Genomic DNA, 22,487 nt, shown 5'->3' with positions numbered 1-22,487 from the left:
ACTTTGACTATCTAACATTATACCAGTGGAATCACTAGAAAAGCTCCACTAGAAAAAAAAAATTTTTTTGTTTTGATATTTTTTTTTTTTAAAGATTTTATTTATTTATTTGAGAGAGAGAGAATGAGAGAGAGAGAGAGCATGAGAGAGGGGAAGGGTCAGGGGGAGAAGCAGACTCCCTGCTGAGCAGGGAGCCCGATGCGGGACTCGATCCCGGGACTCCAGGATCATGACCTGAGCCGAAGGCAGTCGCTTAACCAACTGAGCCACCCAGGCGCCCTTTGTTTTGATATTAACGACTGACAACAAACACCCAGAAATTAAATTTTTTAAAGTGCCACATATGATCAAAGTCCACTAATTCTTTCCAAAAGTATTATTTTCCAAAACAGCAGAAATGGTTTCAAACATCTATATATACACACCATATTTAGAGTACACAATTCAGAGGGGTATCTCACTTAACTTTAACAATAATAATGCAGTATAATCTTTGTTATGCTCTTAAGAATGGGTCAATCAGGGATGCCTGGGTGGCTCGGGTGACTAAGCATCCGAATCTTGGTTTTGGCTCAGGTCATGTTCTCAGAGTTGGGCTCTGGAGCCTGCTTAAGATGCTCTTTCTCCCTCTCCCTCTCTCTCTCTCTCAAAAAAAAGGGGGGGGGGGAATCAATCAATATGTTAAACACTCATATGTATTATCTGTTTTAATCCTCACAACAAACATATGAGAAAGTCAGTATTATTTTCTCTAATTTACAGATGAGGAGACTGAAGCTCAGAATGATGACATTTGTCTCAGGTCATTTGCTTAACAAAGAAGTGCCTGTCTAATTATAGACTACTATTCTGTGCTGTTTCTCAATAACAAATCACTGCAAATTATTAGTATATTTAATTCTATAATAGAGTTCTTCATCTGGATTGTAAGGAAAATCTGAGAATGAGGTTCTAGTATAGTAATCTATTTTCATTGGAGCATAATGGAGATAAAGATGCGAACTAACAACAAAAAAAAACCCTCTCAATGATAAAAACAGATAAATATTTGATCAATGCAGTCACAAAAGTTTATTTAGTGTTTACTTTCTTCTAACTACCTTAGTAATGCAAACATTGTTCTAATGAGAATCCTGTCCTTAAGGAGCTATGTTCCCACACATGATGCTGAAGCTCTAACAGGTGTGGTCAACTGACCACCAGGGCTCTCTTGATGTGAGTGTATCCCAGGTTATCACACTTCCAGGCCAGGAGGCTGGTGTCTGTGTGTTAGGGATCTTTGGAGATTTTTGTGTTTGTCATGGGCTGTGCTGTTTCAGAGAGCAGTTACTGTACATTGACTGGAATAAGGACATTATTCCATTTTTATGTTTATTATTTTGTAGTGAGAAACATTCGTCTTGAATCCATGTTTTTCATTTTTATTTCTTTAAACGTCACTCTATTTTCCTCATTTTCTTTTATGATGTTCTATGCATTTTGCTGTTGGAAAGTTGATCGAGAGACAGCCAAGTTTAGCTTTACATGAAGCTTCTCATTTAGTAGAGGTCAGAAAAAAAAACCCAGACATTTTTCTCTCATTTTTCATGAGTGGACTGCAGGACTTTCTAGGGAATATTTCTTGAAATGCCAAGCCAGATGTTGTAAAATGTCTTCCACCCAGTGCTAAAACCTTTTCTCCTAAAACCTCTTAAACTTTAATAGCAGAAATATATCATATTAACGCCCAGACTGTTACATTAAAGTAACATTAGTGTTCTTGAGTTACACCCTCCATGATCTAGTAAATTCTGCAAAGGAGCTTCCACTCTAGGTTTTGAGCATCAACATACAATATTTAAGGTTTACAAAGGTGGATATTCAACACAGAAAATAATTTATAGTCACCAATGGGCACTGACAGCTTGGGTCCAACAAGGTTATACATTATATATTTCAACAATTGTCAGGAATATTTATTGAGAGCCCATTGTGTGTGGATTGGTGGACTTCATGCTCTGTGGGGGCACACAAAATAAAATAGATGGCAGGGACCTTTACCCTCAACAAACTTAAGAGTTTTTAGAAAGAATCCATAAATCTAGTTGAAGATTATATTAGGTGACTTCTGACATTTTTTTTCCAACTCTAAACTTCTAATGGTCTTTTATAGTGTCCTCCTTCTATATATTTCAATTTAATTCCATTTGACCAAAAAAGAAAAAAAAAAGAAAAGAAAAGAAAAGATTTGAGGTGGTTTATCACAAGGACTTATTTATTTAGCCTAGGAGACTTCAAAATAAATGGATAATTGTGACAGGAAGTTGAGACAAAATGGTTCATTTAAATAGAGCATTAAATTATGCTTACTTTTATTTATGGGAGTGATACCTGAAAGTCTTAGCATTCTACACTGGGGCAGGAAGAAGAAAAAGAAATAAAGCAGCTTTCTGAGACTTTCCCGTCAAAGACCAACCTGATTGCTATTTTGAAAAAGAGAACTCAGCATTTCATTCCATTCCGTGCAATTCAATTCTGACTTAAATCAGGGAAAAAATATTTTCTACAGTTAAAAAAAAAAAAAATCTGTAAACTCCGTGATAGAGGAGAGAGAAGTAGAAGCATGATGATTTATATCCACTTGTGACTTTATTATCTCCTTAGTTATGGTGCAAGTGATTGGAAATTGCGTGGCTAGAACGGTCTTAAAGTTGTGTTTGCTTAGAAAGCACACTGTTCTACCTCAGTAATTTGTTACAGATTAATATGCTGAACAAGATTTATAAGGATACATCTTTCAGTCTTTGCAAGATATTGATAAAACAAACATTTCTCATATCGAGAACTATCATCAGGATTGTTTTTGGAAGGCTGGCTTTGTAAGGTAGAGAAGTAGTGCTGGTGGTGGGGCTGGCGGGAACGCCAATTGTGGAGGTGCCCCTCCACCCTTCTTGTGGCACCATCCCCATTTAAATCATCCTCCTGTCAGAGAAAGAGAAGCCTTTCAGTTCTTCAGAGTAGACATTTTCTTGGCATTGGATTCTAGACACAATTTATAGATGGACATTAAATTAAGGCATTTTGAGGGACGTAATAGAAAATACCTTTAACAGGGATTTTGCAGAAGCTATAAATGCATTTTTTGCAGAGTTGCTCTTTTTTTTTTTTTTTTTTAGCAAGCTTCAAAAAGTGTTCAAGGTAAGACATCAAATTGTAGTTCAGCTAAACAATATCTGTATATCCTTTTAAGTTGGAAAGAGAGTTCAGAAAATCCAGACAAATGAATTCTTAAGTCCAATAATACTGTCCAGTGAAGTAATTATTGGGCCAACGTCTAGTTTTTTGTTTTGTTTTGTTTTTAATTAGAGGGAGAAGAAAGGACAAGCCAGACTTTTTGAGTATGGGGAGGTCTGCCATGTGATGGGCCAAGTGTTTTCCAATCCATCTTCCCATTTGATCTTTTTGTCCACGTATCATTCTTAGAAGAAAGTTTCACTCTTTCATCTTTCTGGATCTTTTACAGGTTCAGAGAGACTAAGTGACTTGCCCTTGATGAGATCATGTCATGAATAATACCCTATATCAGAGTGTGATTCCAAACCCACAGAACTTTAAAAGCCGGGCACTTTCTGCTGCAGAGTCCCTCATCTTGATGGCAAAAATCTTCCCCTTTCAGATATCCTGTGACATCTGGCTTTCAATATAATGCTGACTATATTTATTTAGTCCCTCATTATAGATTGTAAGCCCTTTTGAAAATAGACTGTATCTTACTGTCATGTTCTTGTCTCCTGTAATTTCTACCCCAATGCATATACAATAGTATATAACTCCATTTCTAACCCGATGCATATAATATAATGCAGCCTCTGTCCACCTGGAGTCTTTTCCTCTTTCCTAATTTAAGAAAATCCAGATGTGATTTTTCAAAGGGAGACTTGTTAACATTTATTTGTTGAAAACAATTTTAGACAGAGAAATTGTACAGGAACAATTATAAATCAATGTGTCAACCGGTTTAAATTTAAAGTAGTTAGAACAAGTCACTTTAGTGCTGAAGGAAGGGCTTCATGAAATAAATACATTTCATGTCAGGATTTGAAAGAGTAGATGAAAATGGATTGCCAGAGGATATGGGAATTAAATCTGATGACTTCAGAGTCAGCCCTGAAATGATGGGAGGACTGATTCATGTTTTTAAAAAAGATGAGATCTTTTACAAAACTCACTTTGACAATCAGGAGATATCAGACCATTAGTGATGATGATAACAGTAGTTACAATTTACTGAATATCCCCTATGTGTCAGACACTATGGGATGCCCTTGGCAAACCAGTTTTTACTTATCCTTCAAAACAACCCAAGAGGTTATTTTTTTTTTTTATTCTCATTTTACAAATGACAAAATTTAGGGATAGAGTCTACATTTTTCTGTCCAGTGTTCAGTAATTACTAAATGACAGAGGCAGGATCTTTTTTTTTTTTTTTTTTTAATTTGAGTATAGTTGACACACACTGTTACATTAGTTTCAGGTGCACAGCATGATGATTCGACTTCTCTATACATGCTATGCCCACGGCAAGTGTAGCTACCGTCTGTCACCACACGACACTATTACAACACCGTTGACTGTATCCCCTATGCTGTGCCTTTTATTCCCATGACTTATTCAGTCCATAACTGGAATCGCCCTCTCTCCTTCACCCATCTTCCCCATTGTCTCACCCCCTTCCCCTCTGGCAACCATCAGTTTGTTCTCTGCATTTATAGGTCTGATTATGATTTTTGTTTGTTCACTATTTTTTTTTTAATTCCACATATAAATGAAATCCTATTTTATTTGTCTTTCTCAGGCTGCCTTATGTCACTTAGCATAATACACTCTAGGCCCATCCATGTTGTCTTAAATGGCATGGTCTCATCCTTTTTGTGTCTGCATAACATTCCAGTGTGGTGGTGGTGGTGGTGGTGGTGGTGGTGGTGGTGGTGGTGGGGTGTGTGTGTGTGTGTGTGTGTGTGACCACATCTTCCTTATTCATTCACATATCGGTGGATACTTAGGTTGCTTCCATATTAGAGGCAGGATTTAAAAGTAGGTCTCTTTGACTCCAGAATCAAAACTCTTACCTTGGAAAACAAAGTCATGTTGTGAGTGAGATGCTGGCTCTGTCGCACTGTCTGGATTTGAGTATCAGGCCACTCTTACAGGTTTGTGACCTTCCTCCTCTCAAAGCTTCTGTTTTCTCATTTTATAAATTTAGGCTGTTGGGAAGATTAAAATGAGGTGATATGTGGCATGTGCTGCCTGACACAAAGTATGCGATCAATAAATACTACTTACTGTGATGGTTATGAAATTGATGAAGATGCTGAATTTATGAGCTGTATATTGATATCTATATATCCCTAGTATCTTGGACAAAGTGAAAAGGGTTAAACATACAAGGCTACACTAAGTATGTTCAGTAGATGTTTGCTAAAGGAGCACTGAGAGGGTGTAAGGAAGTTATGAGTCTTATTTGCATTTTATTCTCATTTCTCTAAACAGTCATGCCCATAGCTTGTGAACCTGCCCATATACCCATTTTGAGTAGAAGTCCCATGAATGTTATTATTTATGTTTTGAAGGAAACTTTCCAGATGTTGTATGATTAGAATAATTACAATTGTACCTCACCTTGGTTAGAAGCATAGATACTTATTAAATTTCTCTAAGAAAAATATGAGAAAGTGGTTCACTGGGCTTTATGGAGAAACTCTTCCTTTAGATGTTTAGTAGGAAAATGGAGAGTAGTTTGGGGGAGATGAGATACAGAGGAAAGAGGAATTATTTATTAAATCTTTTCAGAAAATTCATTTGACAGATCTGTTTGGAAGAATTTTGTTTTTATTCCCTCTTGAGCATTGTTAATAACTTTTCTTATCGTTATGTAACGTCATTAAAACCATCAGATTTATAATTCCTCTCAGGAGAAGACCTTGAATTTTGTTTTGAGAATAAGAACAATAAAAAAAAAGTTTAAGGTAAAATCAGAGCAATGTTGCCAAATAAACTTATATATTTGAGAATAAACAGCCCCTATTCTAAGTGCTGAAGGGATTTGGGAAGGACCCCATAGACTGACCCTTGACTGATTGTAGTGCTAACAGGGGAACTCTTATAAAGTAGATAACAAATGGCCATTTGCTGGAAATGAGGACAGTTTTTCAGTATGTATGTTGCTCCCAGTGCCCATTCCCTGTTTCCCCGAAGAATTCTCCAGATGTCTAAATGCTGTGTAAACTGGCTTAATGTCAAGTTTATTGGACAAACCTATTTTTTCATCTTCCTTCCCTCCCTACCTCTATTCTGTCTCTCTCTCTCCCCCTCTCTCTCCTCCCACAACCATTTCTCTGCCTTCCTTCTGCTTTTCAATAATAAATATCATGAGGCCTTACTTTGTCCAAAGCATAATGATAAATTTTGGGCAAACAAAGGTGAGTGTCAGCTAACCCTGTTATTAATGGCCTTATTGCCTGGACAGGAAGACAACAATTAGGCAAGTAGGTAGAAGGCAAATATCAGAGTAAAGTCCCTAAAAGAGTTAAACTAGATGCAAATGCCATTCCAGGGAGAGGCAAGAGACAAGACAAGTCAGCTTTCCTGTTGACAAAAATGCAAGACAGTTTACCATAAGAATATGCCTTAAGCAAAATTGCTATTGCTTCACATTCTGTTTTATCTTTTTCCCTGTGGTCATGGAGTGACCAAAGTGGTATTAAATACGATTGTAGCATGTTCTCCTTTTTTGACCTCTGTACTCATTGTATATGACCTCTCCATAACTTTTGACATAGATGATCACCCCCTATACCTCTAAATACTTGCACTGTCGAATTTCAGGACACCATACTCTCCTGTTTCCACCCTATTTCACTCTTTCTCAATCTCTTTTGCTGGGTCATTCTCATCCCTCTTACATTTTACATTTTAAAACCCCAGAGCTCATTCTCCAGACCTCTTTTCTATTTACTTTCTATAGCTACTACGTCATCTTGGTGCTTTACCCAGCTTCAAGGCTAAAGATAGATCTAGTCCAGACTTCTTACCTAAAATCCCTTGTTTCTGTTTTATTTTTCCTCCAAATACTTAATACTTTCTAACACACTATACAGGAATTATTTTGCTTTCTATCTCCTTCTACTTAAATATAAGCTTTACAGGAACAGTGCTTTTTGTTACTACACACTATTTTTCCTAGGGCTTGGAATAATGCCTGTTCAGAGCAGGCACTCAGTAATTGTTTTCTTTAGTCTTGGGGCTGCATGGGAAGAGTCAGAATTCTTCAAGACACCCAGATATTCCATAGAAGTTTTGCAAGTCCAAGAGTTGAGTAAGGTCAAGCACTTTACAAGGGCAATCAGTGTAATTCCTATTCATAGCTACCACGGAATCCACTATAACCTTGAAAGTCAGGAACTTTCATTTTTAGATTTTGTTTTAGTTGACTCTATCTTCCAATACAAGGTTCCTTTTGAGGAGGTCTCCCTGTGCTTTCCCTAGCATTTGTTAGATTTGAGAAACTGGCCCTCCATTTCCTTTTTGAACATTCATTTATTTCACATTTGGGAGGTACCATATGCTTAATCCACAATAACATTCTAGAATGTGAACTAAAACAGCAGATGTGTATGCACCTCGCAATGGCAAAACTTCATTATTTTTTAAATTCTTCATGATGCTTGGCTACTGTCATTGTATATGATATATAAGGTGGCAATTTATATACAGAATTGAGATGGTATGTGTGAACATGAGTGACGCACACTTCAGTTAATCAAGAATTCTTCACCTCACTTTTGCTTTAAGGAGTTCTATTAACCAGGATGTAACTCATTTGTGTGCACAGTGAATAGAGCAGCCCTTCCCTACCAGTTCATAATTTAGCCAGAGGGACTCCAGATTGATTCTCAGCTGGCAGCCACACAGAACAGAATAGCTCCATAGGGCCAGATGTGAGCATTGTGCGGGTTTTCCTGCTTGTTTTTCTTTCTTCTTTCCTTTCCTTTTTGCAAGTATTATTATCATGAGTCATCCACCTGAAACCCAGAGAGAACTAGCAACTGGTTCTTTACTCAGCAATGAAAAAGACACAAAACTTGGGTAAGCAGTTCAAATAATCACACTCAGAATCCAGGGGTTTAAACTGCCACCTGAGTATCCCTCCCCACCTATTACCAAAATAAACAGCAAAACAGACCAATAACAAACAAAAAAACTTGAAAGAATAAAGAGATACCATATACCCCTGTAGTGTTTCACTGCCTTACTTTTTAACAGCAAGGCTACAATCCCCCATAATATTTTCTATACTCTTTTCTTGGAAGAAAATTATTTTTAATGTTGCATATTAAAAATGATCATAAATGGGCTCTACTATTGCTGAGTTCTGGAACCATATTTTACACTAACTATCACAGAATTATCTATTTGTAAATAATGGTTAAAAAGGCAAATTCTTAAATAATCCTCTTTGGAAAACTGGAAAGTAATTGCCACACTATAACTAGTTAAGTGGAAATGAAGTAAATAAGGGTAGAGGAATAATTGCTGACTTTGGGTTATTTCATGCCTGTAACCCACTGTGAGACTGGAAATTTTCTCTCAAAATGCCTTTTTTAAAGTTTTATCATATTGTAAAGTGTGTCTTTTGAAACAGTTAATAGCATAACGTCACATGCAAAACCTTTCATTATACTCTCTTGTCTACACGTTTCAGTGTTTCCTTAGCTCCTGTTCTACCAAATGTAATTATTCATCAAATTATGATTTATTTATTATTGCTATTTCACACTATCTTAGACATGTGAAATTTGAGACAAGTACTTCATTCTTATAAGAGAGAGTCTGCAAACCTTTGGCTCACTGTTCAAGTCCTCTTTGGAGCTATTCCATCCAATACTTGCTCAGCATCTTGTGTGTTACTTTCATGATCTGACTTCCATTCCCTTGTAGAAACAAACATGCAAAAACAAACAAAAACATCATTGGGAGTAACACAACTAACTCTTGTCAGTTATAATCCAGAGGCAAGGGAACAAGAAATTTTCAAGAACAAAATGTCTTACATCCAGTTCCTACTCAAGGAGGAGATTCCGTAGCAGTCATATCTATTTTGGTGTTGGCTCTGACAAGAGATCGTATCCCTCACCTTCACCTCCCACGGTGGAGTTTATCACATTTACTGCCTTGCTAAACGTTTTCCTTCTAGATTATACAGCTCCTATTTCAATGTCATATATTATTATAAATATTCAACTTGGCTTTCCAGGCTCACACGGTCATATTTTGTCTACCTCTGTTGGTGGCCAGGTCTAGGGAAAAAGTCGAGCTTGAATACATGGTTTCTGCTATATTTAGACTTTGTCTTTTAGATAACTTCCTTTCAATAAGTCCTTCAGGAAAACAAAAATGAAACACTACTTACTACACTGAACATATGTATTGATTTAGGATGCTTTCTAATCTTAGAAAATTTTAAATTGAAAATAAAGGAACATAATAATTATTGTTGATAAACTGATTATTTGTGCAATTTGGAGAGTTTTTTTTCCTCCCCTTTTCTCCTTCTTTTATTCTCTTACTCTATGAATCATGTCTCCCTTTACCGTAACTGAAGTCCAGTCACTAGGGAGGCCTACACCTATTTAGAAAGCAAAACTTGGATAAAGCTTCAGTGTTTGTATTTTGCAAAAAAAAAAAAAAAAAAAGGAAATTTCAAGATTTGTTGCTGCCCCTCAAACACAATTCTCAGACACTAAAAAATCATTTATGATGAAAATAAAAAGAGGAAGATAAAATGAACTTTTAGAATTTGAGGTGAAGGCTATCCACCTTGGAATTTATGGACCGGAGCATACCTTGAGAAGAAACATTTTTATGGCCTTTGAGATTTATGATCTACTGGTACATTGAAAATAATTGGCCGTGAGAATTCACAGGAAGCTACTTGTATAGCACCCACTGGGTGAGCTCATTTTATTTAAGCCATAAATTTCATTGAAAAAATTACTGAAAGCTGATGAAAAGCCTCACCTTCTGGAAAAAAAAAAGCAACCAAATAACACAAAATTCTCCTGGAAAATCTGATGATCCCAGAGAAAGGTAATGCAATTTTTTTTCAGAATCACATAGACAGATGTCTTTAAGCGAGTGCCAAGAAATGGACATTGAAGACACATTCTTGTTCAAAGCCAATGATAAACCCCAGGAAATCACAACAGAAAAATACAAGGACTCTCAAGAGAAAGAGGTTAACATGTAGTTTCTTAAAGTGAATTTTGAAGTTCTTTGAAATAAGTGGCATAAATTCTAGGAAAATGTATATCTACTTGTACACACTACACTTGCTGTAACTCATTGCTACATTCATAAAGTTCATAAAAAATTACCACATAACCGATTACTACTTGACTATACTTCATGATAGATACAAGTATATAAATACAGACATGAGTATAAAGGTATATATAAAGATGAAGCTATAGAAATTGGTCTGTAAAACCTTTCTTTGTTCCTCAGGATCACAGCATATCCAAATTTCCCACATTGTAAGGGTGAATAATGCCCTGAGGTTACTTTAGCCACAAATTAAATATTACTGTTTTAAAAGCTTGGTGATGAATGACAATGCATTTTATTCAGCATAATAAATGTTTCTAGCCATAGCTAAAATAAATAAATAAATAAATTGATTCATCCTTATAGGTGCAAACATGAAAAAAAAAAGAAAAAGAAAAAGAAGAAGACTAGCTCTACCTTACTCTGGTCAGAATCTAAACCTGGTGTCGGTAATGATTCATTCTGTAAAGAATGCTGACTCCCAGGCATAGGTATTCTGCTTTAACCAAATTTATTGTTTTTAGGTTGCTCAGGGCTGGAAAGAGAATTTCCGGGAGCATGTTCATGTCTTCATTTCTCCCTGCACTCCGGAAAGCATATCATTTGTACTGCCTCATATAGTGAAGAGAATCGAATTCATCATATAGTTCACCTCATCCTGTTTGCATGAAATGTACATTAAGTGTTGCATTCATAGCAGCAGAGTATATGCCAATGGAAATTTCTAATCATACCTACCACATTTTGATTTTGCAAGTTTAGTCACTATTCAGATAGACTCAAGCTCAACTAAATACTTTTTTAAAAAAACTAACATAGTTTTCGGTTTTTATTTTTGAATCATGAGTAGGTATCCTCTACTTAAGAAATCTAGTTCTACTCCGATTAAGGAAAAGTTTTAATAACTTTTCTTAAAGAGAACAAAGGGGAAAAAAAGAGTTGAGGGTTTTTTTGTTTGTTTGTTTTTTGTCTTTTGTCTTTGTTGTTGTTGTTGTTGTTGTTGTTTTTGCCTGCAAAGCAATCTCTAAGCCTGCTTAATGGCATGTCCTTGTAAGCACTAAGCAAGAAATGTGGATAAAGAGCCACAGAAGTGAGCATCACATCAAAGGAAAACCAGTTAAACTGATGAAACATTTAGTCAGGAACACTGAAGGAGAACATGAATTGTTTATGCAGATGTGTTTCCTTTATAAAGCCTTGTGTGCCTCAACTGTGAATTCTTATCCTTAGGAAGAGTTTGCGGAGTTCAAGGAGCATAGGGACCAGAATTCATGTTCCCAAATGGCATATCTCTCCAATTTTCTATCTAGATCCACTGACATTGACAGTTCTTCCAGTCAATCAAATGAAGTGTCCATTGAGGTGAAACCATGAAGCACTAACACTTTTTTTGTTGTTGTTAAATAGCAGAATAACCAGAATGTATGCATTTAAATGAGAGCTTTACTTCAGAGTAGTTGTCTTGCAAAGTTCTAACTTACTCCAGTGATAGAGATATCTATGCAACTTCTCAGGTAATGTATGGACACTATTAGGGGAGTATCAGCCTTGATACTGAAATTATGAAAACATTCAAAAAGCAGAGATAAAGTGAGGTTCCTGGAGTTAATTAGCTCATACTGAAGGTGTTTATAATCACTCATGTAAAAACATACATGTCAATAGATTCTGTGTTTATGTTTTCAATAGACTTTGTGTTTTAATGGAAAAAAAATGATCAGGATTTAAAGTTAGAAGATCTGAGGAGAAATGTTTTAGGAAGAGCAGGATCAAAGGCAAAGAGGTGTCATGGATAAAAAGTTCTGGACTATTGCTGATATGATTCTTATATTAGGATATGAGGCTGGAGAAGCGTATTGCCACCACATTATGAAAGGGCTTTTTTGCTAATATTTTCTCACCTTTAAAATGAAAGTATCACTTTCCCATTTTGCTGGCAGAACCTGAGAACTTAAATGAGGAGATGCATGGGTAAGTTCTTCATGAAATGAGAGATTCATGGGGCACCTGGGTGGCTCAGTCGGTTAAGCATCTGCCTTCAGCTCAGATCATGATCTCAGTGTCTGGGATTGAGCCCTCTATAGGGGCTCCCTATTTAGTGGGGAGTCTGCTTGTCCCTCTCCCTCTGCCTCTCCACCCCGCCTCCGCATGTGCTCTCTCTCGCTCTCTCTAATAAATAAATAAAATCTTAAAAATTAAAATAAAATGAGAGTTACAAATATTAGGCTTAATACATCAAAAGTATAAAAACAGTACTCAAAAGATTGTGGAACATATGGTACAAAGACATCCAATGTAGGTGTGATAAGGTCCGCGAAAGTGAGGAAGCTTGGGATGGGAGTGAGGGGCAGGGTTGTAGAAAGGGAATGGAGAGAATGGTTTGGCTGGGATGATTGTATGTGAGAAGCCTTTGAGGACCACCGTGCTTGTTTATTTCATTGCATATCAATCAGCAGCTTGTGTAGCATGGTGCAGATCTGTTCTAGAGATTTCCCTAGCAGATACACGTAAGCTTTGAAATGCTAATTCCTTCTCTAGTTTATATTGTAGAATGTAATTTCCTGTAACCTTCTAACCATTTGACTCTCAGTAGGGAAGTGTGAACCCTGTGGACTCACTAATGGGTGGATTTTGTTCAGAAAAGGCCAAAGAAGTACCATTTCTCTTTTATTGACAGTAGTATTCTGGTCTTTGTTATCATCATTTACATATACATCATCTGAAATAAGTATAACTTGCTTTCTCCTTTAGGGAATATGTATTTGACCCTGACTCTGCTATTTATCAGCTATTGAAAGATTCATAAATTGAAATTTCTATGCCTCAATTGCGTGGGGTTATTGGTGGAAAATGAAGATAATAGTTATTTCTTTCTTATAGACTGTTCTAATGATTAACCGAGGTAATTCTGTTAAGGTTCTTAGTGCAGTGCCTGGATAATAGCCATCACTCAGAAAAAAATTATCTGTTATTACACATCATGATAATTCTAATAACACTTGCTCTAGATCTACTGTAGGTGATATATTATACAAACTCATATGGCACTGGTTCATATGGATGCAATGATAATGCACAACCTCCTTAATGAAATGGTTTATCAAAGATGTTCTCGATATTCTATCTTATTGTAAATAAGATTCTTTTTTTTTAAAGATTTTATTTATTTAACTGACAGAGAGAGAGAGAGAGGCAGCGGGAGAGGGAATACAAGCAGGAGGAGTGGGAGAGGGAGAAGCAGGCTTCCCACCAAGCAGGGAGCCCTATGCGGGGCTCAATCCCAGGACCCTAGAACTGTGACCTGAGCCAAAGGCAGACGCTTAACCAACTAAGCCACCCAGGCACCCCTGAAGATAAGATTCTATCTGGCCAGAATGAATACCAGGAGACTATGAAAGTCACCAAAACTATTTTAAAGACTAGGATCGCTCAGCATCTTTTGCGAGTTCCTTATGATTGGCAAGGCTTCAGAATTACTGGTCTTCAAATCTCAGCGAGCTACTGTGCTAGAATGCAGGAGCAGATTCTGAAGACTTGGAAAGGGAACCAGTGGGGCTGAGGTACTTTGCCCCTATTGCTATGACTTGCTTTTCTGATTTACAAAATAAAGTTATACAGAAAGACAATACAAGAAAATACTACCCATAATGTTGGGAAAAGGGAAGTTCTTTCTAAGCAGGACAAAAAAAAAAAAAACCTTCAAAGAAAACATTGACAGTGCTATGGTGAGCACTGTGAATTGTCTAAGACTGTTGAATCACAGACCTGTACCTCTGAAACAAATAATACATTATATGTTAAAAAAAAAAGATAGTAGGAAGGGAAAAATGAAGGGGGGGAATCGGAGGGGGAGACGAACCACGAGAGACTATGGACTCTGAGAAACAAACTGAGGGTTCTAGAGGGGGGTGGGGGCATAGGTTAGCCTGGTGATGGGTATTAAAGAGGGCACGTATTGAATGGAGCATTGGGTGTTATACGCAAACAGTGAATCATGGAACCCTACATCAAAAAAAAAATAAATTAATTAAAAAAAAAGAAAACATTGACAGTTTATATACCTCATTATACCTTAGTGAGATATTCAGAAAGACAAAATCCAAATGATAGACTATGAAAACACACACACACGAAAGGATTATTATGCAGACTTATAGAATATATAAATAATTCCTATAAATCAGTAAAAAAAAGTGCAAAAGTAGACTATACGTAATTCACAGAAGGAAATTTAAAATAATTAATCGACATAAGGAAAGGTATTTAATGTCACTTTTCACATAAATTCTAACTAAAATACTATGAGATATATTGCTTATTAAACTTGTAAGAATTTAAAAAAAATAGAAGTTGGAACTATTACAAATGGCCTTTGGAGATCATGTCCATTCACTTCCCTTCATTCCTAAGCAGCTAAAGACCTTGTATTTGTTATAGTATACCAGTGAAGGCAGGAATGAAGCAACATAGAACATATTAATTGTATTCATTTTTGAAAATAATGGATTAGGGATTTTTTAAAGCCTCACGAAGATGTTATTTCACAATATTCTGAAGTCATAGACTGAACAGGGAGAAGATGATCCAAGTTTAGTGGAAAAAACATTTCTAATAAAATTAAGAATAATATACCCTTTATTTGCAAATTATTTTTCTCATTGAAAAGGAAGGCTTTGTTATTATTTTAAAAAAATAAATAAAAATCAGACACTATAGAAAAAAGTTAAAAAAAAATCAACTCTAATTCCAGCCTCCAAACATAACTTCAATCTTTTTCACTTTTTATCCTTCAAAATATACATGTACATGTTTCTCTAAATAAATGAAACTGATTTGTTCCATGTTGTTTTCTAACTTTATATCCAACAACTCACTGTAAAAGTTTTATGTGTCAAAAGCTTTAGGTCTTCATCATTTTAACAGTTACCTAGTATCCCATCATATGAACATGGCATACATTATTTATCTAATATTTTTTGATGGATATTTGAATTTATTCTTAAGGAGTAGCTCTTTAAAAATTAGACCTGACATGCTTCCAAGGAATTGAGCCCTCCATTAATGAATGTGAGCCAGGAGAGAATGATGGAATTAGTAAAACAGCAATATGACTCAATCAACTCTGAGATTTTTCTTTTTTTTTTTTTTTTTACCCCAGGTTTCTATTATTCTACAAGTGTTGGGTTGAAATAGCATCGCTGTCCCAAATTCACATCTTTCCTAGAACCTCAGAATGTGACCTTTTTGGGAATTAGGATCTTTGCAGATATAATTAGTTAAGATGAGGGCATGCTGGAGTGGGATGGGATCTGCATACACTGTGACTGGTGTCCTTAAAGAAGAGGAGAATGCACACAGAGACACAGACATGAGGAGAGAATACCATGTGAGGATGGAGGCAAAGATTGGAATGAAGCACCTATAAGCCAAGGAACACCAAGAATGGCCAGCAATACCAGAGGTTAGGAGAGGGACATCAAACAGATTCTCCCCTACAGCCTTCCCAGAAAGCATGGCCCTGTGACACCCTGATATCTAGCCTCTAGAACCTTTGAAAGAATATATTTCTGTTGTTTTAAGCCACCCAGTTTGTGGTAATTTGTTATGGCAGCCTTAGGAAACTAATACACTAGGTAAATTTTGGTAGATTGGCTATGAAATGTGTGTAGATAGATCCTTACCAGAGTGTTAGGCTCAAGGAAGTTATGCCCAGCTGATATAAGCTTCTGGAATAGAATTCCAGATACAAATATGGTTTTTATCATAAAAATCTGTTTATTTGTGGGTAACAGGAATCTGGAGAAGAGTGGGCAATAAAAAAAAGAAAGGAGTGTAAAATCTGGGGTAGGAGCTACAGTAAAATCTCTTCATGAGCATTCTTGATGCCTCTCAAGGAGCATTTCATAACTCTTTCCTTAAGGGATGACACTGAATTACATACCGCACCAAGTAAAACAATGAACTCGGGCTCTGGTCTAGGTGTTAGTCCAGTCACACGTGTCTTGGAACTACTTGCCACAGAAGAATGACACTCTAACAACAAATAAACCATGCTGTTCGATAAGGAGAAGTCAGGTAAACCAAGCTGGGCCAATCAGATGAACTCTTCTGAGAATCTGTAATGACAGAGAGACAGAGTGGGAAGCTGAGACATAAGGAATAAACTCTATAGGCTAAGTCCATTAACCTTACTGGTCCCGGTCATGTTGTGGCCTTGATATTTCCCTAGGCCCAATTTTATCACTCCACCTCAGACTCTATGAGCTCCCTTCTTATCCTCTCAATAAACATCCTTTTTCACTGAAGCTACCTTGCGTTAGCGTATCAATCAGGTACTATTGTACAATAAACAACTATAGTATCTCAGGAACAAACGACAATCAGCATTATTTACCTCAGAAGTATGCAAGTTAAGCAAGAGTGATCTAATCTAGACTGGGCATGACTTGGGATATTTGTGTTTCCTCCTGTTTCTTGACCTCCTCCTGGGATTAGTATGCTAGACGAGGCATGTTCTTCCACAGAAATAGCAGAGCACAAGAGAACAAATGGAATGAGCAAAGTTCCTTGAGGTTTAGTGTATGAGCATATTGGCATTTTCTCATTCTGTTGGCCAAAGTAAGTCTTAGGAGCCACTGAAGAAAGCACCTCCCATCCACCGTAAGAAGGCATTACAGCGTTATATGGCAAAGGGCAATATAGAGAGGAATAAAGAATTGGATTGATTTCCTGTTATTGCACTAAGAGGGTTGTTAACTAATATAGACTCAGGTCATTTTCCATTATAAATTAGTCATAGTTTATAGTATGTCTAAAGTATGTCATAGTCTATAGTATGTTATAGTTTATATAATATCTAAAGACATCTTGAAAAATTAAAAAGAGAAAAAAAAAATGTATGTTTTCTGTCCCACGATGCCTGGGATGGGTGATGGTTGGCCTTCCTGTCCTCCCCATTGAAGTGAGGAGATGATTCTTGCTTTTCTTCAAAATGTTTATTTTTCAAAAAAGAAAAAAATCTGTACTGCTGGTTACTCTTAGTTCTTCCCACAATTTAACATTTCAAACATTTGGAATTGGTTTGGCTAAAAAGGAAAAAAAAAAGTTTAAAAATGTTAGCTGGCAATGTTCTAACATATTATAAAACAAACAAAACCAAGTCCCCGGCCACCCATGCTGGGAGATGCTGCCTGGGCTATGTGATTAGTCAAAACACTCTTGCAGGGACTGTACGTGTTTCTTTGGAAAATCTGAGCAGGGGACAGCAAAGATGCCACATGTTGATATCTGGGCTTTCGCCACTATCTATTCAATCTCTTCCTGTACTTATACTAGCTTTAATTTTAGGATGCTTATTATTATTATTATTTTAATCAACATCAAATGTTAATGGAAAAGACTAAGACCTTGGGTTTAAGAATCAGATAGCCTTTTGTTTAAATCTTGGCTCTGCCACTGTCTGGCTGTGTAGCTTTAGATAACTTAACCTCCCTATACTTCAATTTCCTGAGGGAAAAAACGATTATCATACCTGCTTCATGGAGTTGTTGCGAAAATCAAGAAAGTAACCTTTGCCTAGCTCCCGGCACATAGCAAGCAGTCAAGAAGAGGACTCCCTCACAGTAAATGTTCTACGGTCTATGAGTCAGTGTTTGCTGACCACACAGAGGGTTTATTTCTCACTCCCATTTCATGCTGCTCCAGGCTGAACTTGGGCTCTGCCCGGTATCTTCTTCATGCTGGTATCCAGGGGAAAGAAGCAGTACTAATCTTGCATCCTGCTGTTCCTGTGGCAAGCAAATAGGAGAGAGGGTGGAACCACGCATAACCTTAAAACGTGTGCGTGGAAGTGGCGAGAGTCACTTCCATTGACATTGCATTGGCCAAAGTTACTCATGTTGCCGAGCCTGCCTCCAATTAGAGGCAAGTACACAAAATGTCCCACAAGGACAGATCCAGTAGGGAGAGACAGGATGCAAATATTTTTACAAGTGTGTGGCATATTCCGGCAGCTTTGCCTATTTGTGAGCAACCCAACTTTGGTGAGTGAGAACTGCACAATGAATCACAATTTGACACATGACTTCTGATTGTGCCAACAAATGAACATTGAGATCCCTCGAACTCAGTTTTGATCTCAAAAAACAAATCGTTTCCCACTCTACAATTTAAATGTTCAAATAAATTCATTTATTTTTTGTAGATGAAAGATGCAATTAATTTTGATATATGAATGCCAGGGGCAGATTTTATTTAAAAATCAAATTATGTGTTACAGCAAGTGATTACTGCTGAGTGAGTGTGTACATAAGAAACAAATGTGAAGAGTGGCTATGATGGTTCATTTACTGAGCACCAAATGTGTGCCTGTCACTACTGTAGACTCAAATTATAAAGGAGACAAAAATCTTTACCCTCCTGGAGCTTACATTCCAGTGGAAGAGATAAACAAAAACTGTAATAAATATGTACATACAATAAGAAGCATAGTGATCTGGATAAAAGAGAGCAAGGCAAGGGGATCAAGAGTGTAAGGGTGAAGGGGGAAGGGTCAGGGCATGCTGTTTAATGATCAGTCAGGAGAAGCATCGTTTGAAAAGAGATTTTTGATCAATGACTTTAATTAAGGAGGTGAAGAGAAAGTGGGTTCTATGTGACAGGAATCGTTAGGGGAAAGATGGCTGTGTCTGCTGTGTTTGAAGACAGCAAGAAGGCCACAGTGGGTAAACTAGGTGAGCAACTGGACAAATAGCAGGAGATGAGTTCTGATACATAAAGGGACAGGGTGGACCCAGGGAGCCAGTGAAAAGCATTTTGCTCTCCCTCTAGGTGACATGGTGAGCCTATGGAGGATCATAAGAAGACAAGGTATATAATTTCACTTAACTTTTTAGAAGGTCAGTCTGAATATTTTGATGAGAATACACTGTAGGAATAACGGGCAGAAGAAGGGATACCGGTCACAAGGGCGATATGGTTTCCACACAGAGAATAGTTGTGCCTTGGATGGGCGTGCTTGCTGTGAAGGTGGCAAGGAATGGGCAGAAGCTGGAGACATTTTTTTTTTTTTTAAGATTTTATTTATTTATTTGGGAGAGAGAGGATGAGAGAGAGAGCACATGAGAAGGGGGAGGGTCAGAGGGAGAAGCAGACTCCCCGCCAAGCAAGGAGCCCGATGTGGGACTCGATCCAGGGACTCCAGGATCATGACCTGAGCCGAAGGCAGTCGCTTAACCAACTGAGCCACGCAGGTGCCCAACTGGAGACATTTTGACGGTAAAAGCCAATAGGATTTGCTTACAGTTTCGGTGCCTTGAGTCAGATTGCCAGAACCAGTTTGGGCAGGAAGACGAGGAGTTAATTATGGTCATCTAATGTTTGAGCTTCTTGTTGCACAAGCAACTGGAAACAGTAGGTGGTTGGATTCCAGAAGAGTTCCGCCATGGAGATACATGTTTGAGACTCATGGAAACCCAGCTGGTATTTAAAATGATGAGGCTGGCTATGATATCAGGAGTGACAGTGGACAGAAAAGAAGAAAAAGCTGGAGCTGTGGGGCCTGTATGAGTTTCCTAAGACTTCTGTAACAAAGTACCACATTCTAGGTGGCTTAAAATAGAAATTTATTGTCTCACGCTTCAGGAGGTTAGAAATTCAAAATCAAGGTGTCGGCAGGGCTGTGCTTCCTCTGACACCTAGATAGGACTTCACATGGCATTCTCCCCTCTTGTCTCTCTGCGTATCTTCTCTTCTTACAAGGACACTAATCATACAGCATTAAGTGCCCATGCTACTCCTGTATGATCTCATCTTAACTAATAACATCTAAAATGACCCTATTTTCAAATAAGTTCACATTCTTAGGTCCTGCGGGTTGCAAATTCAACATATTTCTTTGGGGGGGGCACAATTTGATCTATAGCAGGACCTTTACATTTTCAGGGAAATGAAGGGCACACTATCTTAAAATCATAGAAGCATCATGTCCACCTCCCCCTCCCGTTCATATGTGTAAGCCCTAATCCCCAGTGTGATTTTTTGCTACCTGTTTCATCTTCTGTGGGGCTCCTAAAACAAGACTTTGAACAGAAGGGGAAGACCAAAAAATCCAACTTTGGACAACTTACCAAAAAAAAGGAAAAGCCACATTTGAAGAGCTATTATTCTGTGATTAGAAAACCACTGAACTCTCTAATAAGCCTTTAAACTCTGGAGAGATAAAGAAGTGTCATCCAAACAATGGATGAGCAGTTTAAGGATATTAAAATGACCCCCATGCTCTGCCTGCAAGATAAAAGAAGGAGTTGCTCAAGTGGTCTCAGATAACTTTTCTGCACGTAACAAAACCATCCATCCTTCTCTGTGTCAGTCTGGAGAGCTGGTGTGGAGTGATAAGGTCCCTGGTTTGTGAGAAGCCAGATCAGAGAGACCTACCATGCAGCAGACACTACATACAGACTTGGTATGACAGTCCTTGACTGGGAGGTGAACACATGGTCGCATTATATTCACATGTCTCTGCTTCCTACTACCACCTCACGCTGTCAAGATAAAGGAAACAGGGCATTGTTACGATCATTTTTTTAAATGGAGAAAGGGGAAAGTCTTAGAATGTTGCGTTTCTATCTAGAGGTCAATTTTAATAGTTTTTTGTGTTTTTGTTTTGTTGTTGTTGTTTTGTTTTGTTTTTATCAGAGATCAGTTTTTTCTTTTTTTTTTTCCCCCTCCATTTCTCCCTGGCTTGTCAGATTGTTCTTGGTAAGAAAGGGGAAGAGCCCTGGTTTAGCTGTGGTGTTGTGACTCTGTTAAGAATGTTCAACCATGTAGACATGAACCGGCTCCTTCTCTCTGGATTGAAATTTGTTGCTGTCCTTTTTTCATTTCTCCCTCTGTGTGTGTGTGTGTGTGTGTGTGCGTGTGAGTGTGCATGTGCGTGTGTGTGTCTGCTCACAGTTTAATGAGGTTATGTCACCAAGGGAGGCATGTGATGTTTCTGTTCTGCAACACTGCCAGATCTTATATATGGAGGCTTTCATTTAGAAGCCTTAATACATTATTTCAGTTACCTCATCAAGCTTAAGTCGGCAGCAAATGGGGGGATTTTTTTTTCCTTCTAAGGTGAGATTACATTTAAATGATAATAATAAGTGCCAGAGAAATGTGAATGCATATGCCAAAAGGGGTGATGCCCTTCCTGGCTGACTGGGTTTCCACTGGGTGCTTGTCATAACTCATCAGCTGTAATCCTTGTGTGGAGTAGAGCAAAGGGACTCCCAAGTTGATGAGAATTCTCTTCAGCAGGCCCGGGTCATGAGGCTGCCCAACATGTGTCGTTGGGGGGCTTGTTTCTGTGATCGGCTCAAGCTCATCATGTTTTAGCAAATGGCATTGACTTCTGTCTCTTTCCCCCCTTCACTCTCTCTATAACTTCCCTTGTTTTCATTGTTTAAAGAGTATTACCTCTGCAGGGCAGCTCCAAAGATGCCGCGATTCCTTTTTCTAAAAATAGGACGTCTGTTTTATATAAAATCCCTTTCCACATAGCCTCGCCCACATTTGCTTGTTTTCTTTAGCAAAGGCCAGATCTTAAAATAATTAGTCGAAGATGAGGGGAAGGGGAGGGGCACCAATGTCAAGGATGCTTTGTAAAGCAAACCCCAATAACTTGATGTTAATATTTCGTATGTTTTAAAATTGTAAAGTGAGCTGAGAGACAAGAGCGCTAGACACACAATTCCCCCAATCTTATCTCCCTGCTATCTATACACACAGATATGTTTTTGAAATTCTTCAGTTCTTTCGTGTACGTACACATACTGAGATTTATATCTGGATATTTAAAATGATGGAAGTGGCACAGGAGTTGTGAGTACATTTTCTGGATTCCTGAGAGTTACAAAGGAACAATTGAAGTGTGTCCTCAGTCTCCTACCTTTTTAAGAATGCCTAAGTGTCTTTCTTATTTGGTCACTTCTTTACATTTTATTTTTAAATAAACATGCTCCGTTTATATCTTTGCGAACTTTGAAATTTAATTTTTAAATTGACTACTTTTCTTAGTGAGTTCTAAAATTTATTACATGAGACTTCACCTTGAGGAAAGCCCAAAGATAGCTAGAGAGGGC

This window comes from Halichoerus grypus, chromosome 8 (genome assembly GCF_964656455.1).
Source record: "Halichoerus grypus chromosome 8, mHalGry1.hap1.1, whole genome shotgun sequence".
Classification (NCBI taxonomy): Eukaryota; Metazoa; Chordata; class Mammalia; order Carnivora; family Phocidae; genus Halichoerus; species Halichoerus grypus.
This window is presented reverse-complemented; position numbering follows the sequence as displayed.